General features: G+C 47.8%; 15 non-coding genes across 15 annotated transcripts; all 15 read right to left on the bottom strand.

Moving 5' to 3' along the window:
- Positions 1 to 1,611: 1,611 nt before the first annotated feature.
- Positions 1,612 to 1,689, bottom strand: LOC135230293 (small nucleolar RNA SNORD115). Its single transcript, XR_010320938.1, has one exon. It is a non-coding gene; the product is annotated as a small nucleolar RNA SNORD115 (small nucleolar RNA).
- A 1,600-nt stretch (positions 1,690 to 3,289) lies between these two features.
- Positions 3,290 to 3,370, bottom strand: LOC135230281 (small nucleolar RNA SNORD115). The gene has a single exon (XR_010320926.1). It is a non-coding gene; the product is annotated as a small nucleolar RNA SNORD115 (small nucleolar RNA).
- Positions 3,371 to 4,989: 1,619 nt separating this feature from the next.
- On the bottom strand, positions 4,990 to 5,067 carry LOC135230292 (small nucleolar RNA SNORD115). Its single transcript, XR_010320937.1, has one exon. It is a non-coding gene; the product is annotated as a small nucleolar RNA SNORD115 (small nucleolar RNA).
- Positions 5,068 to 6,667: 1,600 nt separating this feature from the next.
- On the bottom strand, positions 6,668 to 6,748 carry LOC135230280 (small nucleolar RNA SNORD115). The gene has a single exon (XR_010320925.1). It is a non-coding gene; the product is annotated as a small nucleolar RNA SNORD115 (small nucleolar RNA).
- Positions 6,749 to 8,366: 1,618 nt separating this feature from the next.
- Positions 8,367 to 8,444, bottom strand: LOC135230333 (small nucleolar RNA SNORD115). The gene has a single exon (XR_010320978.1). It is a non-coding gene; the product is annotated as a small nucleolar RNA SNORD115 (small nucleolar RNA).
- Positions 8,445 to 10,048: 1,604 nt separating this feature from the next.
- Positions 10,049 to 10,129, bottom strand: LOC111747984 (small nucleolar RNA SNORD115). Its single transcript, XR_002783927.1, has one exon. It is a non-coding gene; the product is annotated as a small nucleolar RNA SNORD115 (small nucleolar RNA).
- Positions 10,130 to 11,749: 1,620 nt separating this feature from the next.
- LOC135230332 (small nucleolar RNA SNORD115) lies at positions 11,750 to 11,827 on the bottom strand. Its single transcript, XR_010320977.1, has one exon. It is a non-coding gene; the product is annotated as a small nucleolar RNA SNORD115 (small nucleolar RNA).
- A 1,604-nt stretch (positions 11,828 to 13,431) lies between these two features.
- Positions 13,432 to 13,512, bottom strand: LOC135230279 (small nucleolar RNA SNORD115). The gene has a single exon (XR_010320924.1). It is a non-coding gene; the product is annotated as a small nucleolar RNA SNORD115 (small nucleolar RNA).
- Positions 13,513 to 15,132: 1,620 nt separating this feature from the next.
- LOC135230299 (small nucleolar RNA SNORD115) lies at positions 15,133 to 15,210 on the bottom strand. The gene has a single exon (XR_010320944.1). It is a non-coding gene; the product is annotated as a small nucleolar RNA SNORD115 (small nucleolar RNA).
- A 1,600-nt stretch (positions 15,211 to 16,810) lies between these two features.
- LOC135230289 (small nucleolar RNA SNORD115) lies at positions 16,811 to 16,891 on the bottom strand. Its single transcript, XR_010320934.1, has one exon. It is a non-coding gene; the product is annotated as a small nucleolar RNA SNORD115 (small nucleolar RNA).
- A 1,620-nt stretch (positions 16,892 to 18,511) lies between these two features.
- On the bottom strand, positions 18,512 to 18,589 carry LOC135230331 (small nucleolar RNA SNORD115). Its single transcript, XR_010320976.1, has one exon. It is a non-coding gene; the product is annotated as a small nucleolar RNA SNORD115 (small nucleolar RNA).
- A 1,604-nt stretch (positions 18,590 to 20,193) lies between these two features.
- Positions 20,194 to 20,274, bottom strand: LOC111747976 (small nucleolar RNA SNORD115). The gene has a single exon (XR_002783920.1). It is a non-coding gene; the product is annotated as a small nucleolar RNA SNORD115 (small nucleolar RNA).
- A 1,621-nt stretch (positions 20,275 to 21,895) lies between these two features.
- LOC135230330 (small nucleolar RNA SNORD115) lies at positions 21,896 to 21,973 on the bottom strand. Its single transcript, XR_010320975.1, has one exon. It is a non-coding gene; the product is annotated as a small nucleolar RNA SNORD115 (small nucleolar RNA).
- A 1,604-nt stretch (positions 21,974 to 23,577) lies between these two features.
- LOC135230288 (small nucleolar RNA SNORD115) lies at positions 23,578 to 23,658 on the bottom strand. Its single transcript, XR_010320933.1, has one exon. It is a non-coding gene; the product is annotated as a small nucleolar RNA SNORD115 (small nucleolar RNA).
- A 1,620-nt stretch (positions 23,659 to 25,278) lies between these two features.
- On the bottom strand, positions 25,279 to 25,356 carry LOC135230329 (small nucleolar RNA SNORD115). Its single transcript, XR_010320974.1, has one exon. It is a non-coding gene; the product is annotated as a small nucleolar RNA SNORD115 (small nucleolar RNA).
- Positions 25,357 to 26,068: the final 712 nt, after the last annotated feature.

The raw sequence follows: 26,068 nt of genomic DNA, 5'->3' as shown, positions 1-26,068 counted from the left end.
TCAATCCCCAGGAAAAATCACCTGAGTCCTCAAGTTCCTTACCACAGACATCTTCCATCCAGCCCGGAATCATGCAGGATGAGAATGTTCGCACATCCTCTTCCAGGTTCCTGGGGAGTAGCTTGACCCTCACGAAAGCGGGAAAACAGGCTTGGACCTTGCAATCCTTTTAGGAAGGACAAGGAAGTAAGTCAGACATCGGACGAGAGACATCCATGGTCTAATAGCTAAGTTTTTTCCCACATGTACTCAAAAATATGGACAACATCAAGACACGCACTTCTAACCCATTAGGGAGACTGCTCACCCTTGACAGAAAGGAAGACTTGTGCCAGATCAGGACATGGCATAGAGGTCTTAGACTGTAGTAAAAAAACTCAGGAGGTCCCAGGCAAGGAGAGGCTTTTCATTTTGATCAGCCCTGGCCCATGTAACAAGGAAGCCAAATCTGTGTCCACAGGCACTGTCCCGTGCACGAGCACTCTCAGGAAATTACACCCAAGGGTTCCCCAAACTGGGGATCTTCAAACGAGCTGTGGGACACTCGGAAGAGTGCTTACTTCAGGAATTTGCCCAAAACTTCTCCTACGAATTTCCGGAGTTTGATTTCACCCTTGTGCCATGCAGAGACACAGACCCGGCCACCTCTTTCCCAAAGAACGGTAACACAGGGAACATATCTCCTCCTGTTTATCAACCATCAGAAGATCTCTTGGCACAAACAGAGCAGGAGTCTTATGGAAACTCTACGGGATTCCAATGAACTGTGTAGGAACAGTGATCTTTGCACTCGTGCAAGGCAGCATTTACACCTGCATTCACTGTCTTCAGCTCCAAGGAAACATGACTTCCTGTGGCATGAACCTGAAACTGCTCACGACCCTCGTGTCCTCCTCACACGTGGCATAGACCCTGACTTTAGATTTTCTACGCAGGTATCTGTGCAGCTACCTTCACTTGAAAGCTGGAGCCAGCTATCAGACTACGGAAGCTCCCATCCAATTTCAAGATTCCTGGGAAAAGTGCCCTGCAGATCCTGAGAAGCCAGCTGAAACTGACAAACGCTTTCAATATGGCAAGTTGACCAGTCTCCCGTAGAGCTCTGAGCCATTCACCTCCCATAAATATCTTGGGAAAATACATTCTTCTCGTTGTGCATTTCTCCCAATTCCCTAGGACGTATCGGACGTGGACCCCGGCTATCGGAGACGACTCAAGCTCACATTTTTCAGGATCCTCAGATTCCTACGTATCCACCCACGCACATCACTGCCACTTAGTCAACCAGGCAAGGTCAAGCAAACACCAGGGGACATGCCTCAGCTTTGTCAACAACCTCTACTGCCTTTTGGGCTGCATCCTCACTTGTCCAAGTGTCAGATGGGGCCAGGGAAAATCACGGTAATTCCCTCACCTTGTGACCTCGCCACGGTGAGTTTCATGGAAGCAGGTCTTTCTAAATGACACAAAAAGAGGAAAAGAGCCAAGGAATCAGCCTGACAAAAATCAGCCACCCAGGTGTTTTGGATCACTTGGTGCAGGTGAAAGGAATGAAAATGGGGGTCTGCTCTAAAGAAGATCTATAAGGCAGGGGCAAAGGAGTGTCTCGCAGGGCCTCAGCATAAACCCACTGAGCATGATTTTTAGGTCATCATCTCTCTTCGAGACAGGTTATGTCATCAGTGACCCGAGCCATATCTCTCCCCAGGAAAAATCCCCTGAGACCTGAAGATGCTTACCACAAATGTCTTTCTTCCACTGAGGAATGACACTGGGTGAGAGAATTCACACATCGTCTTCCAGTTTCCAGGGGAGTTGGCTTGACCCCCATGAAAGCAGGACAACAGACATCGACCTCACTATCCCTTGGAAAAGGGCAAATCAGTAAGACAAAGATCACAGGAGAGAAGCTCATTTCCCTATGGCTATGCTTTCTCCCAGATATTCGCAAACATATGCACAAAATCAAGACACTCATTTACAGCCCACTGGGGAGACTGTTGACCCTTGACACAAGGTGAGAATCGTGCCTGGATGTAGTACAAATTCTTAGGAGGAAACAGGCAAAAGGAGCCTTTGCAATCGAGTAACCCTGACTGGTGTCTTGAAGGCAGCAAAATATGCGTCCAGGGGCACTGTCCAACGTATTGGACTCCCGGGAAATGGCACCCAAGAGTCCCAAGTAACTGGGAATCTTCAAATCAGCTGGAAGGACATTTGGAAATGAATTACTTTCCAAGAATTGGGCCAACACTTCGAGAAATTTCCACAGTCCTCCAACACTTTGATTTCACCACTGAGCCATGTAGAGACACAATCCAATCTACCTCAGGCCTGAATAATCCCTATAGAGGGAGAACATCTCCCCCTGTATATCAACCACCACAGGATCCTGTGGGGCATACAGAAAAGCAGTTCTATAGAATATGAGATTCCAAAGAACTGTGCAGAAAGTGCTCTTTCCGCATGTGGAAGGCAGCAGTTATGCCTGCATTTCCTGACTAGAGTGTTAGCCGATCGTGACTTCCTGTGGCACGTACCTGAAACTAGTCATGACGCGCGCATCGCGTTTACCAAGTGCCATCGAACCTGACATTAGTTTTTTGACTCAGATATTTGTGCTGTTACCTTTTCTTGATAGCGACAGTGAGGTATCAGACTACTCGACTGTTCATCCAATGCCAGGATTTGTGGGAAAGATACCCTGCAGATCCTAATCGTCCAGTCGCAACTGACACAGGCTTTCAACTATGGCAAGTATGTCCGGTTTCTCCAGTAGAGCTCCTAGCCATTCCCAAGCGGAAAATATATGAGAAAAGCACATTTGTCTCGCTGTGCATTCTCTCAATTCCGTAGACATACCAGGCTGGGCACCGGATGATCAAAAATTCCTCAAGTGGAAATTCTTCCAGGTTCCTGTACTTCCTAACACTCCACCCGTGCATATCACCGCCACTTATTCAATCGGTCAGGTCAAGCTAAAAGCAGGGCACGCGTCTCAGCTTCTCCACAAAACCCGACTGCCTTTTGGGCTCCATTTTCACTTGTCCAAGTATCAGCAGGGACAAGGTAAAACTGCCATCATTCACTCACCTTGTGTTCTTCCTGTGGTGAATCTCTTGGGAGTAGGTCTTTCTAAGTCAGAGAAAAAGAGGAAAGGAGCCAAGGAATCAGCTTGACAAAAATCGGTCAGTGAGGAGTTTTGGATCACGTGCTGGACGTAAAAGGAATCAAAACGGGCTCCATTCTAAGGGAGATCATTAAGATTGGGGAAAAGCAGTTTCCCTCTGGGCCTCAGCGTGATCCTATTGAGCGTGATTTTAATGTCATCATTTCTCTTCCAGAGAAGTGGAGGTGTCATCATTGACCCGAGACATATCAATCCCCAGGAAAAATCACCTGAGTCCTCAAGTTCCTTACCACAGACATCTTCCATCCAGCCCGGAATCATGCAGGATGAGAATGTTCGCACATCCTCTTCCAGGTTCCTGGGGAGTAGCTTGACCCTCACGAAAGCGGGAAAACAGGCTTGGACCTTGCAATCCTTTTAGGAAGGACAAGGAAGTAAGTCAGACATCGGACGAGAGACATCCATGGTCTAATAGCTAAGTTTTTTCCCACATGTACTCAAAAATATGGACAACATCAAGACACGCACTTCTAACCCATTAGGGAGACTGCTCACCCTTGACAGAAAGGAAGACTTGTGCCAGATCAGGACATGGCATAGAGGTCTTAGACTGTAGTAAAAAAACTCAGGAGGTCCCAGGCAAGGAGAGGCTTTTCATTTTGATCAGCCCTGGCCCATGTAACAAGGAAGCCAAATCTGTGTCCACAGGCACTGTCCCGTGCACGAGCACTCTCAGGAAATTACACCCAAGGGTTCCCCAAACTGGGGATCTTCAAACGAGCTGTGGGACACTCGGAAGAGTGCTTACTTCAGGAATTTGCCCAAAACTTCTCCTACGAATTTCCGGAGTTTGATTTCACCCTTGTGCCATGCAGAGACACAGACCCGGCCACCTCTTTCCCAAAGAACGGTAACACAGGGAACATATCTCCTCCTGTTTATCAACCATCAGAAGATCTCTTGGCACAAACAGAGCAGGAGTCTTATGGAAACTCTACGGGATTCCAATGAACTGTGTAGGAACAGTGATCTTTGCACTCGTGCAAGGCAGCATTTACACCTGCATTCACTGTCTTCAGCTCCAAGGAAACATGACTTCCTGTGGCATGAACCTGAAACTGCTCACGACCCTCGTGTCCTCCTCACACGTGGCATAGACCCTGACTTTAGATTTTCTACGCAGGTATCTGTGCAGCTACCTTCACTTGAAAGCTGGAGCCAGCTATCAGACTACGGAAGCTCCCATCCAATTTCAAGATTCCTGGGAAAAGTGCCCTGCAGATCCTGAGAAGCCAGCTGAAACTGACAAACGCTTTCAATATGGCAAGTTGACCAGTCTCCCGTAGAGCTCTGAGCCATTCACCTCCCATAAATATCTTGGGAAAATACATTCTTCTCGTTGTGCATTTCTCCCAATTCCCTAGGACGTATCGGACGTGGACCCCGGCTATCGGAGACGACTCAAGCTCACATTTTTCAGGATCCTCAGATTCCTACGTATCCACCCACGCACATCACTGCCACTTAGTCAACCAGGCAAGGTCAAGCAAACACCAGGGGACATGCCTCAGCTTTGTCAACAACCTCTACTGCCTTTTGGGCTGCATCCTCACTTGTCCAAGTGTCAGATGGGGCCAGGGAAAATCACGGTAATTCCCTCACCTTGTGACCTCGCCACGGTGAGTTTCATGGAAGCAGGTCTTTCTAAATGACACAAAAAGAGGAAAAGAGCCAAGGAATCAGCCTGACAAAAATCAGCCACCCAGGTGTTTTGGATCACTTGGTGCAGGTGAAAGGAATGAAAATGGGGGTCTGCTCTAAAGAAGATCTATAAGGCAGGGGCAAAGGAGTGTCTCGCAGGGCCTCAGCATAAACCCACTGAGCATGATTTTTAGGTCATCATCTCTCTTCGAGACAGGTTATGTCATCAGTGACCCGAGCCATATCTCTCCCCAGGAAAAATCCCCTGAGACCTGAAGATGCTTACCACAAATGTCTTTCTTCCACTGAGGAATGACACTGGGTGAGAGAATTCACACATCGTCTTCCAGTTTCCAGGGGAGTTGGCTTGACCCCCATGAAAGCAGGACAACAGACATCGACCTCACTATCCCTTGGAAAAGGGCAAATCAGTAAGACAAAGATCACAGGAGAGAAGCTCATTTCCCTATGGCTATGCTTTCTCCCAGATATTCGCAAACATATGCACAAAATCAAGACACTCATTTACAGCCCACTGGGGAGACTGTTGACCCTTGACACAAGGTGAGAATCGTGCCTGGATGTAGTACAAATTCTTAGGAGGAAACAGGCAAAAGGAGCCTTTGCAATCGATTAACCCTGACTGGTGTCTTGAAGGCAGCAAAATATGCGTCCAGGGGCACTGTCCAACGTATTGGACTCCCGGGAAATGGCACCCAAGAGTCCCAAGTAACTGGGAATCTTCAAATCAGCTGGAAGGACATTTGGAAATGAATTACTTTCCAAGAATTGGGCCAACACTTCGAGAAATTTCCACAGTCCTCCAACACTTTGATTTCACCACTGAGCCATGTAGAGACACAATCCAATCTACCTCAGGCCTGAATAATCCCTATAGAGGGAGAACATCTCCCCCTGTATATCAACCACCACAGGATCCTGTGGGGCATACAGAAAAGCAGTTCTATAGAATATGAGATTCCAAAGAACTGTGCAGAAAGTGCTCTTTCCGCATGTGGAAGGCAGCAGTTATGCCTGCATTTCCTGACTAGAGTGTTAGCCGATCGTGACTTCCTGTGGCACGTACCTGAAACTAGTCATGACGCGCGCATCGCGTTTACCAAGTGCCATCGAACCTGACATTAGTTTTTTGACTCAGATATTTGTGCTGTTACCTTTTCTTGATAGCGACAGTGAGGTATCAGACTACTTGACTGTTCATCCAATGCCAGGATTTGTGGGAAAGATACCCTGCAGATCCTAATCGTCCAGTCGCAACTGACACAGGCTTTCAACTATGGCAAGTATGTCCGGTTTCTCCAGTAGAGCTCCTAGCCATTCCCAAGCGGAAAATATATGAGAAAAGCACATTTGTCTCGCTGTGCATTCTCTCAATTCCGTAGACATACCAGGCTGGGCACCGGATGATCAAAAATTCCTCAAGTGGAAATTCTTCCAGGTTCCTGTACTTCCTAACACTCCACCCGTGCATATCACCGCCACTTATTCAATCGGTCAGGTCAAGCTAAAAGCAGGGCACGCGTCTCAGCTTCTCCACAAAACCCGACTGCCTTTTGGGCTCCATTTTCACTTGTCCAAGTATCAGCAGGGACAAGGTAAAACTGCCATCATTCACTCACCTTGTGTTCTTCCTGTGGTGAATCTCTTGGGAGTAGGTCTTTCTAAGTCAGAGAAAAAGAGGAAAGGAGCCAAGGAATCAGCTTGACAAAAATCGGTCAGTGAGGAGTTTTCGATCACGTGCTGGACGTAAAAGGAATCAAAACGGGCTCCATTCTAAGGGAGATCATTAAGATTGGGGAAAAGCAGTTTCCCTCTGGGCCTCAGCGTGATCCTATTGAGCGTGATTTTAATGTCATCATTTCTCTTCCAGAGAAGTGGAGGTGTCATCATTGACCCGAGACATATCAATCCCCAGGAAAAATCACCTGAGTCCTCAAGTTCCTTACCACAGACATCTTCCATCCAGCCCGGAATCATGCAGGATGAGAATGTTCGCACATCCTCTTCCAGGTTCCTGGGGAGTAGCTTGACCCTCACGAAAGCGGGAAAACAGGCTTGGACCTTGCAATCCTTTTAGGAAGGACAAGGAAGTAAGTCAGACATCGGACGAGAGACATCCATGGTCTAATAGCTAAGTTTTTTCCCACATGTACTCAAAAATATGGACAACATCAAGACACGCACTTCTAACCCATTAGGGAGACTGCTCACCCTTGACAGAAAGGAAGACATGTGCCAGATCAGGACATGGCATAGAGGTCTTAGACTGTAGTAAAAAAACTCAGGAGGTCCCAGGCAAGGAGAGGCTTTTCATTTTGATCAGCCCTGGCCCATGTAACAAGGAAGCCAAATCTGTGTCCACAGGCACTGTCCCGTGCACGAGCACTCTCAGGAAATTACACCCAAGGGTTCCCCAAACTGGGGATCTTCAAACGAGCTGTGGGACACTCGGAAGAGTGCTTACTTCAGGAATTTGCCCCAAACTTCTCCTACGAATTTCCGGAGTTTGATTTCAGCCTTGTGCCATGCAGAGACACAGACCCGGCCACCTCTTTCCCAAAGAACGGTAACACAGGGAACATATCTCCTCCTGTTTATCAACCATCAGAAGATCTCTTGGCACAAACAGAGCAGGAGTCTTATGGAAACTCTACGGGATTCCAATGAACTGTGTAGGAACAGTGATCTTTGCACTCGTGCAAGGCAGCATTTACACCTGCATTCACTGTCTACAGCTCCAAGGAAACACGACTTCCTGTGGCATGAACCTGAAACTGCTCACGACCCTCGTGTCCTCCTCACACGTGGCATAGACCCTGACTTTAGATTTTCTACGCAGGTATCTGTGCAGCTACCTTCACTTGAAAGCTGGAGCCAGCTATCAGACTACGGAATCTCTCATCCAATTTCAAGATTCCTGGGAAAAGTGCCCTGCAGATCCTAAGAAGCCAGCTGAAACTGACAAACGCTTTCAATATGGCAAGTTGACCAGTCTCCCGTAGAGCTCTGAGCCATTCACCTCCCATAAATATCTTGGGAAAATACATTCTTCTCGTTGTGCATTTCTCAAAATTCCCTAGGACGTATCGGACTTGGACCCCGGCTATCGGAGACGACTCAAGCGCACATTTTTCAGGATCCTCAGATTCCTAAGTATCCACCCACGCACATCACTGCCACTTAGTCAACCAGGCAAGGTCAAGCAAACACCAGGGGACATGCCTCAGCTTTGTCAACAACCTCTACATCCTTTCGGGCTGCATCCTCACTTGTCCAAGTGTCAGATGGGGCCAGGGAAAGTCACGGTAATTCCCTCACCTTGTGACCTCGACACGGTGAGTTTCATGGAAGCAGGTCTTCCTAAATGACACAAAAAGAGGAAAAGAGCCAAGGAATCAGCCTGAAAAAATCAGCCACCCAGGTGTTTTGGATCACTTGGTGCAGGTGAAAGGAATGAAAATGGGGGTCTGCTCTAAAGAAGATCTATAAGGCCGGGGCAAAGGAGTGTCTCGCAGGGCCTCAGCATAAACCCACTGAGCACGATTTTGAGGTCATCATCTCTCTTCGAGACAGGTTATGTCATCATTGACCCGAGCCATATCTCTCCCCAGGAAAAATCCCCTGAGACCTGAAGATGCTTACCACAAATGTCTTCCTTCCACCGAGGAATGACACTGGGTGAGAGAATTCACACATCGTCTTCCAGTTTCCAGGGGAGTTGGCTTGACCCCCATGAAAGCAGGACAACAGACATCGACCTCACTATCCCTTGGAAAAGGGCAAATCGGTAAGACAAAGATCACAGGAGAGAAGCTCACTTCCCTATGGCTATGCTTTCTCCCAGATAGTCGCAAACATATGCACAAAATCAAGACACCCATTTAGAACCCACTGCGGAGACTGCTGACCCTTGACACAAGGTGAGACTCGTGCCTGGATGTAGTACAAATTCTTAGGAGCACGCAGGCAAAAGGAGCCTTTGCAATTGATTAACCCCGACTGATGTGTTGAAGGCAGCCAAATATGCGTCCAGGGGCACTGTCCAACGTGTTGGACTCTTGGGAAACGGCACCCATGAGTCCCCAGTAACTGGGGATCTTCAAATCAGCTGGAAGGACCTTTGGAAATGAGTTCCTTTCCAAGAATTGTGCCAACACTTCTAGAAATTTCCACAGTCCTTCAACACTTTGATTTCACCACTGAGCCGTGTAGAGACACAATCCAATCTACCTCAGGCCCGAATAATCCCTATAGAGGGAGAACATCTCCACCTGTATATCAACCACCACAGGATCCTGTGGGGCATACAGAAAAGCAGTTCTACAGAATCTCTATGAGATTCCAAAGAACTGTCAAGAAAATGATCTTTCCGCATGTGGAAGGCAGCAGTTATGCCTGCATTTCCTGACAAGAGTGTTAGCCGATCGTGACTTCCTGTGGCACGTACCTGAAACTAGTCATGACGCGCGCATCACGTTTACCAAGTGCCATCGAACCTGACATTAGTTTTTTGACTCAGATATTTGTGCTGTTACCTTTTCTTGATAGCGACAGTGAGGTATCAGACTACTCGACTGTTCATCCAATGCCAGGATTTGTGGGAAAGATACCCGGCAGATCCTAATCGTCCAGTCGCAACTGACACAGGCTTTCAACTATGGCAAGTATGTCCGGTTTCTCCAGTAGAGCTCCTAGCCATTCCCAAGCGGAAAATATATGAGAAAAGCACATTTGTCTCGCTGTGCATTCTCTCAATTCCGTAGACATACCAGGCTGGGCACCGGATGATCAAAAATTCCTCAAGTGGAAATTCTTCCAGGTTCCTGTGCTTCCTAGCACTCCACCCGTGCATATCACCGCCACTTATTCAATCGGTCAGGTCAAGCTAAAAGCAGGGCACGCGTCTCAGCTTCTCCACAAAACCCGACTGCCTTTTGGGCTCCATTTTCACTTGTCCAAGTATCAGCAGGGACAAGGTAAAACTGCCATCATTCACTCACCTTGTGTTCTTCCTGTGGTGAATCTCTTGGGAGTAGGTCTTTCTAAGTCAGAGAAAAAGAGGAAAGGAGCCAAGGAATCAGCTTGACAAAAATCGGTCAGTGAGGAGTTTTCGATCACGTGCTGGACGTAAAAGGAATCAAAACGGGCTCCATTCTAAGGGAGATCATTAAGATTGGGGAAAAGCAGTTTCCCTCTGGGCCTCAGCGTGATCCTATTGAGCGTGATTTTAATGTCATCATTTCACTTCCAGAGAAGTGGAGGTGTCATCATTGACCCGAGACATATCAATCCCCAGGAAAAATCACCTGAGTCCTCAAGTTCCTTACCACAGACATCTTCCATCCAGCCCGGAATCATGCAGGATGAGAATGTTCGCACATCCTCTTCCAGGTTCCTGGGGAGTAGCTTGACCCTCATGAAAGCGGGAAAACAGGCCTGGACCTTGCAATCCTTTTAGGAAGGACAAAGAAGTAAGCCAGACATCGCACGAGAGACATCCATGGTCTAACAGCTAAGGTTTTTCCCACATGTACTCAAAAATATGGACAACATCAAGACACGCACTTCTAACCCATTAGGGAGACTGCTCACCCTTGACAGAAAGGCAGACATGTGCCAGATCAGGACATGACATAGAGGTCTCAGACCGTAGTAAAAAAAACTGAGGAGGTCCCAGGCAAGGAGAGGCTTTTCATTTTGATCAGCCCTGGCCCATGTAACAAGGAAGCCAAATCTGTGTCCACAGGCACTGTCCCGTGCACGAGCACTCTCAGCAAATTACACCCAAGGGTTCCCCAAACTGGGGATCTTCAAACGAGCTGTGGAACACTCAGAAGAGTGCTTACTCCAAGAATTTGCCCCAAACTTCTCCTACGAATTTCCGGAGTTTGATTTCAGCCTTGTGCCATGCAGAGACACAGACCCGGCCACCTCTTTCCCAAAGAACGGTAACACAGGGAACATATCTCCTCCTGTTTATCAACCATCAGAAGATCTCTTGGCACAAACAGAGCAGGAGTCTTATGGAAACTCTACGGGATTCCAATGAACTGTGTAGGAAGAGTGATCTTTGCACTCGTGCAAGGCAGCATTTACACCTGCATTCACTGTCTACAGCTCCAAGGAAACACGACTTCCTGTGGCATGAACCTGAAACTGCTCACGACCCTCGTGTCCTCCTCACACGTGGCATAGACCCTGACTTTAGATTTTCTACGCAGGTATCTGTGCAGCTACCTTCACTTGAAAGCTGGAGCCAGCTATCAGACTACGGAATCTCTCATCCAATTTCAAGATTCCTGGGAAAAGTGCCCTGCAGATCCTAAGAAGCCAGCTGAAACTGACAAACGCTTTCAATATGGCAAGTTGACCAGTCTCCCGTAGAGCTCTGAGCCATTCACCTCCCATAAATATCTTGGGAAAATACATTCTTCTCGTTGTGCATTTCTCCCAATTCCCTAGGACGTATCGGACTTGGACCCCGGCTATCGGAGACGACTCAAGCTCACATTTTTCAGGATCCTCAGATTCCTAAGTATCCATCCACGCACATCACTGCCACTTAGTCAACCAGGCAAGGTCAAGCAAACACCAGGGGACATGCCTCAGCTTTGTCAACAACCTCTACTGCCTTTTGGGCTGCATCCTCACTTGTCCAAGTGTCAGATGGGGCCAGGGAAAATCACGGTAATTCCCTCACCTTGTGACCTCGCCACGGTGAGTTTCATGGAAGCAGGTCTTCCTAAATGACACAAAAAGAGGAAAAGAGCCAAGGAATCAGCCTGACAAAAATCAGCCACCCAGGTGTTTTGGATCACTTGGTGTAGGTGAAAGGAATGAAAATGGGGGTCTGCTCTAAAGAAGATCTATAAGGCCGGGGCAAAGGAGTGTCTCGCAGGGCCTCAGCATAAACCCACTGAGCACGATTTTGAGGTCATCATCTCTCTTCGAGACAGGTTATGTCATCATTGACCCGAGCCATATCTCTCCCCAGGAAAAATCCCCTGAGACCTGAAGATGCTTACCACAAATGTCTTCCTTCCACCGAGGAATGACACTGGGTGAGAGAATTCACACATCGTCTTCCAGTTTCCAGGGGAGTTGGCTTGACCCCCATGAAAGCAGGACAACAGACATCGACCTCACTATCCCTTGGAAAAGGGCAAATCGGTAAGACAAAGATCACAGGAGAGAAGCTCACTTCCCTATGGCTATGCTTTCTCCCAGATAGTCGCAAACATATGCACAAAATCAAGACACCCATTTACAACCCACTGGGGAGACTGCTGACCCTTGACACAAGGTGAGACTCGTGCCTGGATGTAGTACAAATTCTTAGGAGCACGCAGGCAACAGGAGCCTTTGCAATTGATTAACCCCGACTGATGTGTTGAAGGCAGCCAAATATGCGTCCAGGGGCACTGTCCAACGTGTTGGACTCTCGGGAAACGGCACCCAAGAGTCCCCAGTAACTGGGGATCTTCAAATCAGCTGGAAGGACCTTTGGAAATGAGTTCCTTTCCAAGAATTGTGCCAACACTTCTAGAAATTTCCACAGTCCTTCAACACTTTGATTTCACCACTGAGCCGTGTAGAGACACAATCCAATCTACCTCAGGCCCGAATAATCCCTATAGAGGGAGAACATCTCCACCTGTATATCAACCACCACAGGATCCTGTAGGGCATACAGAAAAGCAGTTCTACAGAATCTCTATGAGATTCCAAAGAACTGTCAAGAAAATGATCTTTCCGCATGTGGAAGGCAGCAGTTATGCCTGCATTTCCTGACAAGAGTGTTAGCCGATCGTGACTTCCTGTGGCACGTACCTGAAACTAGTCATGACGCGCGCATCGCGTTTACCAAATGCCATCGAACCTGACCTTAGTTTTTTGACTCAGATATTTGTGCTGCTACCTTTTCTTGATAGCGACAGTGAGGTATCAGACTACTCGACTGTTCATCCAATGCCAGGATTTGTGGGAAAGATACCCTGCAGATCCTAATCGTCCAGTCGCAACTGACACAGGCTTTCAACTATGGCAAGTATGTCCGGTTTCTCCAGTAGAGCTCCTAGCCATTCCCAAGTGGAAAATATATGAGAAAAGCACATTTGTCTCGCTGTGCAGTCTCTCAATTCCGTAGACATACCAGGCTGGGCACCGGATGATCAAAAATTCCTCAAGTGGAAATTCTTCCAGGTTCCTGTGCTTCCTAACTATCCACCCGTGCATATCACCGCCACTTATTGAATCGGTCAGGTCAAGCTAAAAGCAGGGCACGCGTCTCAGCTTCTCCACAAAACCCGACTGCCTTTTGGGCTCCATTTTCACTTGTCCAAGTATCAGCAGGGACAAGGTAAAACTGCCATCATTCACTCACCTTGTGTTCTTCCTGTGGTGAATCTCTTGGAAGTAGGTCTTTCTAAGTCAGAGAAAAAGAGGAAAGGAGCCAAGGAATCAGCTTGACAAAAATCGGTCAGTGAGGAGTTTTCGATCACGTGCTGGACGTAAAAGGAATCAAAACGGGCTCCATTCTAAAGGAGATCATTAAGATTGGGGAAAAGCAGTTTCCCTCTGGGCCTCAGCGTGATCCTATTGAGCGTGATTTTAATGTCATCATTTCTCTTCCAGAGAAGTGGAGGTGTCATCATTGACCCGAGACATATCAATCCCCAGGAAAAATCACCTGAGTCCTCAAGTTCCTTACCACAGACATCTTCCATCCAGCCCGGAATCATGCAGGATGAGAATGTTCGCACATCCTCTTCCAGGTTCCTGGGGAGTAGCTTGACCCTCATGAAAGCGGGAAAACAGGCCTGGACCTTGCAATCCTTTTAGGAAGGACAAAGAAGTAAGCCAGACATCGGACGAGAGACATCCATGGTCTAACAGCTAAGGTTTTTCCCACATGTGCTCAAAAATATGGACAACATCAAGACACGCACTTCTAACCCATTAGGGAGACTGCTCACCCTTGACAGAAAGGCAGACATGTGCCAGATCAGGACATGGCATAGAGGTCTCAGACAGTAGTAAAAAAAACTCAGGAGGTCCCAGGGAAGGAGAAGCTTTTTGTTTTGATCAGCCCTGGCTCATGTAACAAGGAAGCCAAATCTGTGTCCACAGGCACTGTCCCGTGCACGAGCACTCTCAGCAAATTTCACCCAAGGGTTCCCAAAACTGGGGATCTTCAAACGAGCTGTGGGACACTCAGAAGAGTGCTTACTCCAAGAATTTGCCCCAAACTTCTCCTACGAATTTCCGGAGTTTGATTTCACCCTTGTGCCATGCAGAGACACAGACCCGGCCACCTCTTTCCCAAAGAACGGTAACACAGGGAACATATCTCCTCCTGTTTATCAACCATCAGAAGATCTCTTGGCACAAACAGAGCAGGAGTCTTATGGAAACTCTACGGGATTCCAATGAACTGTGTAGGAACAGTGATCTTTGCACTCGTGCAAGGCAGCATTTACACCTGCATTCACTGTCTTCAGCTCCAAGGAAACATGACTTCCTGTGGCATGAACCTGAAACTGCTCACGACCCTCGTGTCCTCCTCACACGTGGCATAGACCCTGACTTTAGATTTTCTACGCAGGTATCTGTGCAGCTACCTTCACTTGAAAGCTGGAGCCAGCTATCAGACTACGGAATCTCCCATCCAATTTCAAGATTCCTGGGAAAAGTGCCCTGCAGATCCTGAGAAGCCAGCTGAAACTGACAAACGCTTTCAATATGGCAAGTTGACCAGTCTCCCGTAGAGCTCTGAGCCATTCACCTCCCATAAATATCTTGGGAAAATACATTCTTCTCGTTGTGCATTTCTCCCAATTCCCTAGGACGTATCGGACGTGGACCCAGGCTATCGGAGACGACTCAAGCGCACATTTTTCAGGATCCTCAGATTCCTACGTATCCACCCACGCACATCACTGCCACTTAGTCAACCAGGCAAGGTCAAGCAAACACCAGGGGACATGCCTCAGCTTTGTCAACAACCTCTACTGCCTTTTGGGCTGCATCCTCACTTGTCCAAGTGTCAGATGGGGCCAGGGAAAATCACGGTAATTCCCTCACCTTGTGACCTCGCCACGGTGAGTTTCATGGAAGCAGGTCTTTCTAAATGACACAAAAAGAGGAAAAGAGCCAAGGAATCAGCCTGACAAAAATCAGCCACCCAGGTGTTTTGGATCACTTGGTGCAGGTGAAAGGAATGAAAATGGGGGTCTGCTCTAAAGAAGATCTATAAGGCAGGGGCAAAGGAGTGTCTCGCAGGGCCTCAGCATAAACCCACTGAGCATGATTTTTAGGTCATCATCTCTCTTCCAGACAGGTTATGTCATCAGTGACCCGAGCCATATCTCTCCCCAGGAAAAATCCCCTGAGACCTGAAGATGCTTACCACAAATGTCTTTCTTCCACTGAGGAATGACACTGGGTGAGAGAATTCACACATCATCTTCCAGTTTCCAGGGGAGTTGGCTTGACCCCCATGAAAGCAGGACAACAGACATCGACCTCACTATCCCTTGGAAAAGGGCAAATCAGTAAGACAAAGATCACAGGAGAGAAGCTCATTTCCCTATGGCTATGCTTTCTCCCAGATATTTGCAAACATATGCACAAAATCAAGACACTCATTTACAGCCCACTGGGGAGACTGTTGACCCTTGACACAAGGTGAGAATCGTGCCTGGATGTAGTACAAATTCTTAGGAGGAAACAGGCAAAAGGAGCCTTTGCAATCGAGTAACCCTGACTGGTGTCTTGAAGGCAGCAAAATATGCGTCCAGGGGCACTGTCCAACGTATTGGACTTCCGGGAAATGGCACCCAAGAGTCCCCAGTAACTGGGAATCTTCAAATCAGCTGGAAGGACATTTGGAAATGAATTCCTTTCCAAGAATTGGGCCAACACTTCGAGAAATTTCCACAGTCCTCCAACACTTTGATTTCACCACTGAGCCATGTAGAGACACAATCCAATCTACCTCAGGCCCGAATAATCCCTATAGAGGGAGAACATCTCCCCCTGTATATCAACCACCACAGGATCCTGTGGGGCATACAGAAAAGCAGTTCTATAGAATATGAGATTCCAAAGAACTGTGCAGAAAGTGCTCTTTCTGCATGTGGAAGGCAGCAGTTATGCCTGCATTTCCTGACTAGAGTGTTAGCCGATCGTGACTTCCTGTGGCACGTACCTGAAACTAGTCATGACGCGCGCATCGCGTTTACCAAGTGCCATCGAACCTGACATTAGTTTTTTGACTCAGATATTTGTGCTGTTACCTTTTCTTGATAGCGACAGTGAGGTATCAGACTACTCGACTGTTCATTCAATGCCAGGATTTGTGGGAAAGATACCCGGCAGATCCTAATCGTCCAGTCGCAACTGACACAGGCTTTCAACTATGGCAAGTATGTCCGGTTTCTCCAGTAGAGCTCCTAGCCATTCCCAAGCAGAAAATATATGAGAAAAGCACATTTGTCTAGCTGTGCATTCTCTCAATTCCGTAGACATACCAGGCTGGGCACCGGATGATCAAAAATTCCTCAAGTGGAAATTCTTCCAGGTTCCTGTACTTCCTAACACTCCACCCGTGCATATCACCGCCACTTATTCAATCGGTCAGGTCAAGCTAAAAGCAGGGGACGCGTCTCAGCTTCTCCACAAAACCCGACTGCCTTTTGGGCTCCATTTTCACTTGTCCAAGTATCAGCAGGGACAAGGTAAAACTGCCATCATTCACTCACCTTGTGTTCTTCCTGTGGCGAATCTCTTGGAAGTAGGTCTTTCTAAGTCAGAGAAAAAGAGGAAAGGAGCCAAGGAATCAGCTTGACAAAAATCGGTCAGTGAGGAGTTTTCGATCACGTGCTGGACGTAAAAGGAATCAAAACGGGCTCCATTCTAAGGGAGATCATTAAGATTGGGGAAAAGCAGTTTCCCTCTGGGCCTCAGCGTGATCCTATTGAGCGTGATTTTAATGTCATCATTTCACTTCCAGAGAAGTGGAGGTGTCATCATTGACCCGAGACATATCAATCCCCAGGAAAAATCACCTGAGTCCTCAAGTTCCTTACCACAGACATCTTCCATCCAGCCCGGAATCATGCAGGATGAGAATGTTCGCACTTCCTCTTCCAGGTTCCTGGGGAGTAGCTTGACCCTCACGAAAGCGGGAAAACAGGCCTGGACCTTGCAATCCTTTTAGGAAGGACAAAGAAGTAAGCCAGACATCGCACGAGAGACATCCATGGTCTAACAGGTAAGGTTTTTCCCACAGGTACTCAAAAATATGGACAACATCAAGACACGCACTTCTAACCCATTAGGGAGACTGCTCACCCTTGACAGAAAGGCAGACATGTGCCAGATCAGGACATGGCATAGAGGTCTCAGACCGTAGTAAAAAAAACTAAGGAGGTCCCAGGGAAGGAGAGGCTTTTCATTTTGATCAGCCCTGGCCCATGTAACAAGGAAGCCAAATCTGTGTCCACAGGCACTGTCCCGTGCACGAGCACTCTCAGGAAATTACACCCAAGGGTTCCCCAAACTGGGGATCTTCAAACGAACTGTGGGAAACTCGGAAGAGTGCTTACTCCAGGAATATGCCCCAAACTTCTCCTTCGAATTTCCGGAGTTTGATTTCACCCTTGTGCCATGCAGAGACACAGACCCGGCCACCTCTTTCCCAAAGAACGGTAACACAGGGAACATATCTCCTCCTGTTTATCAACCATCAGAAGATCTCTTGGCACAAACAGAGCAGGAGTCTTATGGAAACTCTACGGGATTCCAATGAACTGTGTAGGAAGAGTGATCTTTGCACTCGTGCAAGGCAGCATTTACACCTGCATTCACTGTCTACAGCTCCAAGGAAACACGACTTCCTGTGGCATGAACCTGAAACTGCTCACGACCCTCGTGTCCTCCTCACACGTGGCATAGACCCTGACTTTAGATTTTCTACGCAGGTATCTGTGCAGCTACCTTCACTTGAAAGCTGGAGCCAGCTATCAGACTACGGAATCTCTCATCCAATTTCAAGATTCCTGGGAAAAGTGCCCTGCAGATCCTAAGAAGCCAGCTGAAACTGACAAACGCTTTCAATATGGCAAGTTGACCAGTCTCCCGTAGAGCTCTGAGCCATTCACCTCCCATAAATATCTTGGGAAAATACATTCTTCTCGTTGTGCATTTCTCAAAATTCCCTAGGACGTATCGGACTTGGACCCCGGCTATCGGAGACGACTCAAGCGCACATTTTTCAGGATCCTCAGATTCCTAAGTATCCATCCACGCACATCACTGCCACTTAGTCAACCAGGCAAGGTCAAGCAAACACCAGGGGACATGCCTCAGCTTTGTCAACAACCTCTACTGCCTTTTGGGCTGCATCCTCACTTGTCCAAGTGTCAGATGGGGCCAGGGAAAATCACGGTAATTCCCTCACCTTGTGACCTCGCCACGGTGAGTTTCATGGAAGCAGGTCTTCCTAAATGACACAAAAAGAGGAAAAGAGCCAAGGAATCAGCCTGACAAAAATCAGCCACCCAGGTGTTTTGGATCACTTGGTGCAGGTGAAAGGAATGAAAATGGGGGTCTGCTCTAAAGAAGATCTATAAGGCCGGGGCAAAGGAGTGTCTCGCAGGGCCTCAGCATAAACCCACTGAGCACGATTTTGAGGTCATCATCTCTCTTCGAGACAGGTTATGTCATCATTGACCCGAGCCATATCTCTCCCCAGGAAAAATCCCCTGAGACCTGAAGATGCTTACCACAAATGTCTTACTTCCACCGAGGAATGACACTGGGTGAGAGAATTCACACATCGTCTTCAAGTTTCCAGGGGAGTTGGCTTGACCCCCATGAAAGCAGGACAACAGACATCGACCTCACTATCCCTTGGAAAAGGGCAAATCAGTAAGACAAAGATCACAGGAGAGAAGCTCACTTCCCTATGGCTATGCTTTCTCCCAGATAGTCGCAAACATATGCACAAAATCAAGACACCCATTTACAACCCACTGGGGAGACTGCTGACCCTTGACACAAGGTGAGACTCGTGCCTGGATGTAGTACAAATTCTTAGGAGCACGCAGGCAACAGGAGCCTTTGCAATTGATTAACCCCGACTGATGTGTTGAAGGCAGCCAAATATGCGTCCAGGGGCACTGTCCAACGTGTTGGACTCTCGGGAAACGGCACCCAAGAGTCCCCAGTAACTGGGGATCTTCAAATCAGCTGGAAGGACCTTTGGAAATGAGTTCCTTTCCAAGAATTGTGCCAACACTTCTAGAAATTTCCACAGTCCTTCAACACTTTGATTTCACCACTGAGCCGTGTAGAGACACAATCCAATCTACCTCAGGCCCGAATAATCCCTATAGAGGGAGAACATCTCCACCTGTATATCAACCACCACAGGATCCTGTAGGGCATACAGAAAAGCAGTTCTACAGAATCTCTATGAGATTCCAAAGAACTGTCAAGAAAATGATCTTTCCGCATGTGGAAGGCAGCAGTTATGCCTGCATTTCCTGACAAGATTGTTAGCCGATCGTGACTTCCTGTGGCACGTACCTGAAACTAGTCATGACGCGCGCATCGCGTTTACCAAATGCCATCGAACCTGACCTTAGTTTTTTGACTCAGATATTTGTGCTGCTACCTTTTCTTGATAGCGACAGTGAGGTATCAGACTACTCGATTGTTCATCCAATGCCAGGATTTGTGGGAAAGATACCCTGCAGATCCTAATCGTCCAGTCGCAACTGACACAGGCTTTCAACTATGGCAAGTATGTCCGGTTTCTCCAGTAGAGCTCCTAGCCATTCCCAAGTGGAAAATATATGAGAAAAGCACATTTGTCTCGCTGTGCAGTCTCTCAATTCCGTAGACATACCAGGCTGGGCACCGGATGATCAAAAATTCCTCAAGTGGAAATTCTTCCAGGTTCCTGTGCTTCCTAACTATCCACCCGTGCATATCACCGCCACTTATTCAATCGGTCAGGTCAAGCTAAAAGCAGGGCACGCGTCTCAGCTTCTCCACAAAACCCGACTGCCTTTTGGGCTCCATTTTCACTTGTCCAAGTATCAGCAGGGACAAGGTAAAACTGCCATCATTCACTCACCTTGTGTTCTTCCTGTGGTGAATCTCTTGGAAGTAGGTCTTTCTAAGTCAGAGAAAAAGAGGAAAGGAGCCAAGGAATCAGCTTGACAAAAATCGGTCAGTGAGGAGTTTTCGATCACGTGCTGGACGTAAAAGGAATCAAAACGGGCTCCATTCTAAAGGAGATCATTAAGATTGGGGAAAAGCAGTTTCCCTCTGGGCCTCAGCGTGATCCTATTGAGCGTGATTTTAATGTCATCATTTCTCTTCCAGAGAAGTGGAGGTGTCATCATTGACCCGAGACATATCAATCCCCAGGAAAAATCACCTGAGTCCTCAAGTTCCTTACCACAGACATCTTCCATCCAGCCCGGAATCATGCAGGATGAGAATGTTCGCACATCCTCTTCCAGGTTCCTGGGGAGTAGCTTGACCCTCATGAAAGCGGGAAAACAGGCCTGGACCTTGCAAGCCTTTTAGGAAGGACAAAGAAGTAAGCCAGACATCGGACGAGAGACATCCATGGTCTAACAGCTAAGGTTTTTCCCACATGTGCTCAAAAATATGGACAACATCAAGACACGCACTTCTAACCCATTAGGGAGACTGCTCACCCTTGACAGAAAAGCAGACATGTGCCAGATCAGGACATGGCATAGAGGCCTCAGACAGTAGTAAAAAAAAACTCAGGAGGTCCCAGGGAAGGAGAAGCTTTTCGTTTTGATCAGCCCTGGCCCATGTAACAAGGAAGCCAAATCTGTGTCCACAGGCACTGTCCCGTGCACGAGCACTCTCAGCAAATTACACCCAAGGGTTCCCCAAACTGGGGATCTTCAAACGAGCTGTGGGACACTCAGAAGAGTGCTTACTCCAAGAATTTGCCCCAAACTTCTCCTACCAATTTCCGGAGTTTGATTTCACCCTTGTGCCATGCAGAGACACAGACCCGGCCACCTCTTTCCCAAAGAACGGTAACACAGGGAACATATCTCCTCCTGTTTATCAACCATCAGAAGATCTCTTGGCACAAGCAGAGCAGGAGTCTTATGGAAACTCTACGGGATTCCAATGAACTGTGTAGGAACAGTGATCTTTGCACTCGTGCAAGGCAGCATTTACACCTGCATTCACTGTCTACAGCTCCAAGGAAACACGACTTCCTGTGGCATGAACCTGAAACTGCTCACGACCCTCGTGTCCTCCTCACACGTGGCATAGACCCTGACTTTAGATTTTCTACGCAGGTATCTGTGCAGCTACCTTCACTTGAAAGCTGGAGCCAGCTATCAGACTACGGAATCTCTCATCCAATTTCAAGATTCCTGGGAAAAGTGCCCTGCAGATCCTAAGAAGCCAGCTGAAACTGACAAACACTTTCAATATGGCAAGTTGACCAGTCTCCCGTAGAGCTCTGAGCCATTCACCTCCCATAAATATCTTGGGAAAATACATTCTTCTCGTTGTGCATTTCTCAAAATTCCCTAGGATGTATCGGACTTGGACCCCGGCTATCGGAGACGACTCAAGCGCACATTTTTCAGGATCCTCAGATTCCTGAGTATCCACCCACGCACATCACTGCCACTTAGTCAACCAGGCAAGGTCAAGCAAACACCAGGGGACATGCCTCAGCTTTGTCAACAACCTCTACTGCCTTTTGGGCTGCATCCTCACTTGTCCAAGTGTCAGATGGGGCCAGGGAAAATCACGGTAATTCCCTCACCTTGTGACCTCGCCACGGTGAGTTTCATGGAAGCAGGTCTTTCTAAATGACACAAAAAGAGGAAAAGAGCCAAGGAATCAGCCTGGCAAAAATCAGCCACCCAGGTGTTTTGGATCACTTGGTGTAGGTGAAAGGAATGAAAATGGGGGTCTGCTCTAAAGAAGATCTATAAGGCCGGGGCAAAGGAGTGTCTCGCAGGGCCTCAGCATAAACCCACTGAGCACGATTTTGAGGTCATCATCTCTCTTCGAGACAGGTTATGTCATCATTGACCCGAGCCATATCTCTCCCCAGGAAAAATCCCCTGAGACCTGAAGATGCTTACCACAAATGTCTTACTTCCACCGAGGAATGACACTGGGTGAGAGAATTCACACATCGTCTTCCAGTTTCCAGGGGAGTTGGCTTGACCCCCATGAAAGCAGGACAACAGACATCGACCTCACTATCCCTTGGAAAAGGGCAAATCAGTAAGACAAAGATCACAGGAGAGAAGCTCACTTCCCTATGGCTATGCTTTCCCCCAGATAGTCGCAAACATATGCACAAAATCAAGACACCCATTTACAACCCACTGGGGAGACTGCTGACCCTGGACACAAGGTGAGACTCGTGCCTGGATGTAGTACAAATTCTTAGGAGCACGCAGGCAACAGGAGCCTTTGCAATTGATTAACCCCGACTGATGTGTTGAAGGCAGCCAAATATGCGTCCAGGGGCACTGTCCAACGTGTTGGACTCTCGGGAAACGGCACCCAAGAGTCCCCAGTAACTGGGGATCTTCAAATCAGCTGGAAGGACCTTTGGAAATGAGTTCCTTTCCAAGAATTGTGCCAACACTTCTAGAAATTTCCACAGTCCTTCAACACTTTGATTTCACCACTGAGCCGTGTAGAGACACAATCCAATCTACCTCAGGCCCGAATAATCCCTGTAGAGGGAGAACATCTCCACCTGTATATCAACCACCACAGGATCCTGTGGGGCATACAGAAAAGCAGTTCTACAGAATCTCTATGAGATTCCAAAGAACTGTCAAGAAAATGATCTTTCCGCATGTGGAAGGCAGCAGTTATGCCTGCATTTCCTGACTAGAGTGTTAGCCGATCATGACTTCCTGTGGCACGTACCTGAAACTAGTCATGACGCGCGCATCGCGTTTACCAAATGCCATCGAACCTGACCTTAGTTTTTTGACTCAGATATTTGTGCTGCTACCTTTTCTTGATAGCTACAGTGAGGTATCAGACTACTCGATTGTTCATCCAATGCCAGGATTTGTGGGAAAGATACCCGGCAGATCCTAATCGTCCAGTCGCAACTGACACAGGCTTTCAACTATGGCAAGTATGTCCGGATTCTCCAGTAGAGCTCCTAGCCATTCCAAAGCGGAAAATATATGAGAAAAGCACATTTGTCTCGCTGTGCATTCTCTCAATTCCGTAGACATACCAGGCTGGGCACCGGATGATCAGAAATTCCTCAAGTGGAAATTCTTCCAGGTTCCTGTGCTTCCTAACTATCCACCCGTGCATATCACCGCCACTTATTCAATCGGTCAGGTCAAGATAAAAGCAGGGTACGCGTCTCAGCTTCTCCACAAAACCCGACTGCCTTTTGGGCTCCATTTTCACTTGACCAAGTATCAGCAGGGACAAGGTAAAACTGCCGTCATTCACTCACCTTGTGTTCTTCCTGTGGTGAATCTCTTGGAAGTAGGTCTTTCTAAGTCAGAGAAAAAGAGGAAAGGAGCCAAGGAATCAGCTTGACAAAAATCAGTCAGTGAGGAGTTTTCGATCACGTGCTGGACGTAAAAGGAATCAAAACGGGCTCCATTCTAAAAGAGATCATTAAGATTGGGGAAAAGCAGTTTCCCTCTGGGCCTCAGCGTGATCCTATTGAGCGTGATTTTAATGTCATCATTTCACTTCCAGAGAAGTGGAGGTGTCATCATTGACCCGAGACATATCAATCCCCAGGAAAAATCACCTGAGTCCTCAAGTTCCTTACCACAGACATCTTCCATCCAGCCCGGAATCATGCAGGATGAGAATGTTCGCACTTCCTCTTCCAGGTTCCTGGGGAGTAGCTTGACCCTCACGAAAGCGGGAAAACAGGCCTGGACCTTGCAATCCTTTTAGGAAGGACAAAGAAGTAAGCCAGACATCGCACGAGAGACATCCATGGTCTAACAGCTAAGGTTTTTCCCACATGTGCTCAAAAATATGGACAACATCAAGACACGCACTTCTAACCCATTAGGGAGACTGCTCACCCTTGACAGAAAGGCAGACATGTGCCAGATCAGGACATGGCATAGAGGCCTCAGACAGTAGTAAAAAAAACTCAGGAGTTCCCAGGGAAGGAGAAGCTTTTCGTTTTGATCAGCCCTGGCCCATGTAACATGGAAGCCAAATTTGTGTCCACAGGCACTGTCCCGTGCACGAGCACTCTCAGCAAATTACACGCAAGGGTTCCCCAAACTGGGGATCTTCAAACGAGCTGTGGAACACTCAGAAGAGTGCTTACTCCAAGAATTTGCCCCAAACTTCTCCTACCAATTTCCGGAGTTTGATTTCACCCTTGTGCCATGCAGAGACACAGACCCGGCCACCTCTTTCCCAAAGAACGGTAACTCAGGGAACATATCTCCTCCTGTTTATCAACCATCAGAAGATCTCTTGGCACAAACAGAGCAGGAATCTTATGGAAACTCTACGGGATTCCAATGAACTGTGTAGGAACAGTGATCTTTGCACTCGTGCAAGGCAGCATTTACACCTGCATTCACTGTCTACAGCTCCAAGGAAACACGACTTCCTGTGGCATGAACCTGAAACTGCTCACGACCCTCGTGTCCTCCTCACACGTGGCATAGACCCTGACTTTAGATTTTCTATGCAGGTATCTGTGCAGCTACCTTCACTTGAAAGCTGGAGCCAGCTATCAGACTACGGAATCTCTCATCCAATTTCAAGATTCCTGGGAAAAGCGCCCTGCAGATCCTAAGAAGCCAGCTGAAACTGACAAACGCTTTCAATATGGCAAGTTGACCAGTCTCCCGTAGAGCTCTGAGCCATTCACCTCCCATAAATATCTTGGGAAAATACATTCTTCTCGTTGTGCATTTCTCAAAATTCCCTAGGATGTATCGGACTTGGACCCCGGCTATCGGAGACGACTCAAGCGCACATTTTTCAGGATCCTCAGATTCCTGAGTATCCATCCACGCACATCACTGCCACTTAGTCAACCAGGCAAGGTCAAGCAAACACCAGGGGACATGCCTCAGCTTTGTCAACAACCTCTACTGCCTTTTGGGCTGCATCCTCACTTGTCCAAGTGTCAGATGGGGCCAGGGAAAATCACGGTAATTCCCTCACCTTGTGACCTCGCCACGGTGAGTTTCATGGAAGCAGGTCTTTCTAAATGACACAAAAAGAGGAAAAGAGCCAAGGAATCAGCCTGACAAAAATCAGCCACCCAGGTGTTTTGGATCACTTGGTGTAGGTGAAAGGAATGAAAATGGGGGTCTGCTCTAAAGAAGATCTATAAGGCCGGGGCAAAGGAGTGTCTCGCAGGGCCTCAGCATAAACCCACTGAGCACGATTTTGAGGTCATCATCTCTCTTCGAGACAGGTTATGTCATCATTGACCCGAGCCATATCTCTCCCCAGGAAAAATCCCCTGAGACCTGAAGATGCTTACCACAAATGTCTTCCTTCCACCGAGGAATGACACTGGGTGAGAGAATTCACACATCGTCTTCCAGTTTCCAGGGGAGTTGGCTTGACCCCCATGAAAGCAGGACAACAGACATCGACCTCACTATCCCTTGGAAAAGGGCAAATCGGTAAGACAAAGATCACAGGAGAGAAGCTCACTTCCCTATGGCTATGCTTTCTCCCAGATAGTCGCAAACATATGCACAAAATCAAGACACCCATTTACAACCCACTGGGGAGACTGCTGACCCTGGACACAAGGTGAGACTCGTGCCTGGATGTAGTACAAATTCTTAGGAGCACGCAGGCAACAGGAGCCTTTGCAATTGATTAACCCCGACTGATGTGTTGAAGGCAGCCAAATATGCGTCCAGGGGCACTGTCCAACGTGTTGGACTCTCGGGAAACGGCACCCAAGAGTCCCCAGTAACTGGGGATCTTCAAATCAGCTGGAAGGACCTTTGGAAATGAGTTCCTTTCCAAGAATTGTGCCAACACTTCTAGAAATTTCCACAGTCCTTCAACACTTTGATTTCACCACTGAGCCGTGTAGAGACACAATCCAATCTACCTCAGGCCCGAATAATCCCTATAGAGGGAGAACATCTCCACCTGTATATCAACCACCACAGGATCCTGTGGGGC

Source organism: Loxodonta africana, unplaced genomic scaffold, assembly GCF_030014295.1.
Source record: "Loxodonta africana isolate mLoxAfr1 unplaced genomic scaffold, mLoxAfr1.hap2 scaffold_99, whole genome shotgun sequence".
Classification (NCBI taxonomy): domain Eukaryota; kingdom Metazoa; phylum Chordata; class Mammalia; order Proboscidea; family Elephantidae; genus Loxodonta; species Loxodonta africana.
Note: the sequence above shows the minus strand (reverse complement) of the source record. Positions and strands in the feature narration are given on the sequence as shown.